Below are 6,000 nucleotides of genomic sequence, written 5' to 3' on the forward strand. Positions count from 1 at the left end.
AATTTTATCGTGATTTATTATAAATTTTTAGGTGTTGATAGATTTGCCTTGTCTGTGTTTTGTACTTAATATTTCTGCATTTATAGTTATCATATATTTCACCAGAAGTTTGTCAATGCTATTAGTCTCTTCAAAGAGCCAACTTTAAACTTTGTCGATTATATAGATTGTATCTTGGTTTTTGTATTTTAATTATTTTTGCTCTTATTTTTATTATCTTCCTTCTCCTTTCTTTGGATTTATTGTCCTTTTTCAAATTTTAAGTTTCATGCTTAGGTGATCAATTTTAGCCTTTATTCCCTTTTAATATAAGACTTTTATTCTAATTACTGTTTTAGCCACATCCCGTAAGGTTGGATTCATGATGTTTCCATTATTGGTTATTGATAAATGTTTTAAATTTCCTTGACTTTTTAAATTAAGTTTTTTTATTATCTGCTATTTTTTCTTTTTTCATTTCCCTCTTCTCATGATTTGTGTTTTTACACACTATTTCTATTCTTAGTGATTCTCCTAAAAGTGTATCTTGTATGTTTTATGTAAGAAATTATGAAAATAATCACCAAGATGAAATATTTATTTATTTATTTATTTTTATCCTCACCCAAGGACATTTTTCCATTTTTTGTTCAGATAGAGCGGGAGGGAGAGAGGAAGAGGGAGAGAGAGAAACATCGATGTGAAGGGACACATCGAGTGGCTGCCACCCACACGACCAACCAGGGCCGGGGACAAAGTGCAACCGAGGTACGTGCCCTTAGCGGGAACCGAACCCGGGTCTCTCTGTACCGCAGGCCGACGCTCTAACCACTGAGCCAAACCAGCCAGGGCACCAAGATGAAATATTTAGAGGAGAATCCTCTCACCAAGTTCATGCTCTAGGTAGTGGCAACAGAATATTACCAAAAGTTCTTGGCTATGGAATCCTAATGTATAGAATGTTTCTGTACTTCTATTTTATCACCTTTCCCTCAAAGTATTTCAACTTATGACAAATTTATCTATGAAGGTGCTATTTGCATACTATCAATCCTCTCAACATTGGACAGATATGCAAAAAAAAGGAAAATGACGTTCTTTATGACAACATAACCCAGAATTTCTCTAAGAACTTTACTATTGGTCGTATAGCTCTGTCCCTCAATATTCTGAAGAATTGATGATGAATAATGGTGGTGATATTTTCCCTGTAATAACCAATGCATATTGGAGCACTGGTAAGGAAATGTTGCTGTAAGTAAAATGGACAGTTTGAAGAGCATTTTACAATGCAATACTATTTTAGCTAGAAGCTTCCATTTTTGTGACTCAGCTAATGCTCCTGCCTGAAAGGGTTAATAATGTTGTAACAAAATTAAACTCCATTCTTGGAAAGTATTATCTTAAGCAAGAGATAATACAAACAGAGAAATACAAGTATCATATGATCTCACTTATTTGTGGAATATAATGAACATAGCAGTCTGAAGAACAGGGTAGTCCCAGAGGCGTGAAAGTAGGGTACAGACTGACAATCCCCAGAAGAGGGGGTTGGGGGGAGAGATAAATCACAGAACTTATATGCATGTATGCATAACCAATGGACATGGACAACAAAGCTGGGGACAGGGAGGGGAGGGAGGGGGAGAAGGGTGTCAATGGGGGAAAGAGGAGAAACATCTGTAACAAAAATTAATTAATTAATTCTTAAAAATAGATTAAAAGTAAAAAATAAATAAATAAACTCCATTCTGACCAGTTTTTCCTTCATGTAAACACCTGAGCAGTTTTCAAAAACCCTGGGACTGACACTCAGAGGGACCATCAAAAAGAAAGAGATTAATGATGGCCCTGACCTCTGCTGGAGCAGACTCCTTACCTCTGAGACAGCTTGTATCAGCCCTGGCACCAATTAAGTGGTGCCAAGAGAATGTGGGGTTTTTTTTTAATGTAGTTTTGTGTTTTTTTTTAGTTTCTGTAGTTTGGGCCTATAAAAACCAGAGAACAAAGAGATTTTGATGCTAAGCTCTTTAAGACTTTGCCTGTCCGGCATCCAGGCGTATGCAATAAAGCCATTTGGCTCTACACAGGCCTTGCGTTGTGGATGTGATCTCTCGCCGGCTCAGATGTTTTACTGCCTACAGTTCCTCCAGCACAGTCCTGACAATCAGTAACGTTCACTCTGTGATCAAGGTTTGTTGGAGTCAGACCATTTTTCTGAGCTTTGAAAAGCTCTCAGCTCACAGAACTACTAGGGGTGGGTAGGTGTGGATTGATAGACTCAGTAATATTTTGTCATGGGAGAAAGTTATTTGAATGAAAATTTTATACTTTTGGGAAGAATAAGAAGCACATAAGTGGTCTTAATCCTTGAACATTTCTGCACAACGACTTTGTTTTTTAGGGTTGTACCCTGTCTACATGAATACGGTTGACTTTTACTCATAGTGTAACTTGTTTCTTGCCATCCCAACTTAATTTCTCTTCCCCCAGTAGCCTCTAAGCTGATTCTTAGCAGTAATTGAAAACAAAACTTACTGAAAAGGCCGAGTAACAAAAACTTAAGTAGATTCATCTATCCAAACAAGGCTGGAACACACCTACATTTTACCTAGATGAGAGCATCTTACTATTATCTCAATTTTAGGTATGAGAAATAAAGCTAAAAGAGGTCAAGTAACTTGATTATAGTCCAATTGTTAATAAATGGCACAGAGAGACACAGACTAGCTCCAAGTCTGGTTTTGTGCGGTAGTGATGTAATAATTATAAGATTTAACAGGAACAGGATTATTGCTAATTGACCCTGAGTATGCGTCCCTCTGCACTGTAATTCAGGAGTCTTTTCTCATGCAGTTAGCAGCTTGATCATGTGGAAGGGGAGGTAGCTGAAATCTAGCCAAAGCCAGGTTCTTTCTGGGGGAAATTAGTTCATTGCAATAGACAAGTGAAGAGAGTCCAGAAATAGAGCATTTACATATTCATGCTGGCTTAGCACTTGGTAGGGGTAGTAAGTGTTGTATTATCTTCTGCCTTTTCAGAGGGTGAGCACAGCCTTCCTGTAGTCAAAAGGAACACATTTTCTTTACAACTGTAACTTAAGATACTAGGACAGAACTCAGTAAAGACCCTGTTCAAGACAGCATTCCAGACGATCCGCTGGCCTTCACTTCTCACCTGACTCCATGAGATGCTATCACATAGGTGTAACGCGTGGTTTACATCAAGGTTTTCTGCCGAATACTGTCTTGGAAGGAAGGAAGATAGTTATGTTTATGCCCACTGCTGAGTCACAAAGGCTTGAATAGAATCCCTTAGTAGCAGCCTAAGTAAGAGGATGACAAACACCAACCCAGGGAGGACTGAGGTAGTTCCTAAGTCACTACTGTATTTTTTCCCATTCCAATACTCACATCTACATTCAAGTGTTGGTTCTTTTGACCTTAGAGATATTGCAGTCCCTAATGTGGCCCAGACTTTAGTCCTGTGTTTACAGTTTCAAAAACTATGGTCTATCAGGCTAAATGAAACAGACAGGCCCTGGCCGGTTTGGCTCAGCGGTTACAGTGTCGGCCTGCGGTCCTGAGAGACCCGGGTTCGGTTCCCGCTAAGGGCGCGTACCTTGGTTGCAGTTTGTCCCCGGCCCTGGTTGGTCGTGCGGGTGGCAGCCACTCGATGTGTTCCTTTCACATCGATGTTTCTCTCTCTCTCTCTGTTCCTCTCTCTCCCTCCCACTCTACCTGAACAAAAAGTGGAAAAATGTCCTCGGGTGAGGATTAAAAAAAAAAAAAAAAAGAAACAGACAGGATGAGTGGTGTAGGAGTTCAAGGATTTCCTAAAATCATATCATGATTCCCCCTGCGTTGGTTAAAAATGTGGTTATCCTAGCTCAGACACAGGACATTTGGTTCAGTTTAGAAAACTCAGATGGAGAAAGGCCATTTCCTATATCAGATTTGCAAGACTTTCATTTTCACAAGCTAAGTGAGTTTAAGGGTAGTTTCTCTTTCATACACATTAAAAGAAAACACTTATTTTCTTTTCTCATTGCACTTCTAACACCAAATGTATGCAGAAAGGGGTTTCCCCTCACATTAAGCAATTCTGATACCAACTACCCAGAGTTAGGGCAGAGCCCACAGGTTAGGGTACAGTCCCACAAGACTGCCCCCCATTTCAGAGGCCAGTTGTCACCTGTGCTTCAGGCTGACCAGCTATATGAGTCAGGAGTTCCCCTAACCTCCTCCTCAGCTTTACAAAAATTATTGATAATATTAAGTTGGAAATAATGAAAGAAAAGTGATATTTTTATACTCTGTTAATAGGAGTAAATTGGCAAGCCTTTTTAAAAATATATTATTTAGCAATATATAAGTAAATTTGAATTTTTCCCATTAGGTTAATATACTACATTGATTCATACAAAATTGTATTTGACAAATTTTTTTAATTTTTTTTTTTTTTAATTTTAGAGAGAGAGGAAAGGAGAGGGAGAGAGAGATAGAAACATCGATGAGAGGGAACATCAGTTGGCCACCTCCTGCATGCCCCCCACTGGGGACCTGGCCCACAACCTGGGCATGTGCCCTGACCAAGAATTGAACCAGTGACCTCTTGGTGCATGGGTCGATGCTCAACCACTGAGCCACACTAGCTGGGCATATTTGACAAATTTTGACCTTAAAAATGAACTTGAAGATAGATCAAAAGAAATTATAAATACTGAAACACAAAAAGATAAAGAGTAAAATGTTTTCAAAATCTCACATATAGCCCTGGCTAGTTTGGCTCAGAGGTTGGAGTACTGGCCTGTGGACCAGAGAGTCCCGGGTTCGGTTCCCACTAGGGGCACGTACCAAAAAAAAAAAAAAAAATCTCGAGTATATGGGTCAGAAGGAAACTGAGCTAGACCAAAATTTCTTTTTCATTTTGGTAACTTCATTGCTGGAGACTTTCTTTATCTGCCAGTTGGGTAAGGCAGGGGTTTCCCTCTTACATAGGCCATGAGGGCTGGATGGCGTAATGTCCACTGCTCTATCAGCTGCTCTATATCCTAAAAGGACACTCATTCTTTCCTGATTCTTAATTCATATCTACTTCACTGTCATCTGGGGGAGTATTTTATTGTGTCTGATGTTTTGGAGACTATTTTCCACCTAAAATTTGAGAATGTGGTCATAAGCCATAATTTCTGGATATCATTTTGAAGCAGGAAACGAGATGACCGTTCAAATAGGAAACAGTTGTAATAACCATTCCCAGACTCAACATTAGCTAATGCATGAACCTGCTGTATGGGCTTTGTGATGTCCACAAGTGCTAGAAATTCGCTTCTGGGGTTCTCTCAGCCTAAAATATCCATGCAATTGGAAAGAACCCCAGGAGTATCCCACTGTAGGGTCACAACCACCAAAAGCATCCCTAGGATAAAAAATAGTGGAGAATTTTTCTGTCACTTCCTTGAAATCCTAAGTAAACCTTATACTTTTGAGCTCTAGAATATTTTAACAACAGAATTGAAAGGGTCAGTAATGTTTTAAAGGGTAAAGGTAAAAGTTTGCAAAAGGCGAAAACTTTGGAAATTGTGTTGCTTGCATGACCTTTGCTCAGCCTTTTGTTGAGTACAGATAAGGTTTATCTGGATTATCCACAAGACAGTGAATAACCCAGCAGATGCCCACGAGATACCAGACCAGTCCTACTGCAAAGTGGACAATGGGCCAGACAGAGTACATCAGCAGGAACTGCCAGAAGCTAAAAGTAGGGTATAAAACCTACACTCTAATTGCTATTTGAGGCTGAACCCTTCTCGGCTCAGCCCACCTGCACCCAGGTACATGCAATAAAGCCATTTTGCTCTACATTGGCTTGCACTGCGGATGTGACCTCCCCGCCAGCTCAGACCTTTTAAGAACCACTTTCCTGTACTGACCCAGCTTCTGTTAACATACATTTCTATCCACATATGCTTCTGCCTACTACTCTTCTAACTACACGATAAAGATAATAAATGTTTGATTT

The sequence above is a fragment of the Molossus molossus genome, unplaced genomic scaffold (genome assembly GCF_014108415.1).
Source record: "Molossus molossus isolate mMolMol1 unplaced genomic scaffold, mMolMol1.p scaffold_m16_p_20, whole genome shotgun sequence".
Classification (NCBI taxonomy): Eukaryota; Metazoa; Chordata; class Mammalia; order Chiroptera; family Molossidae; genus Molossus; species Molossus molossus.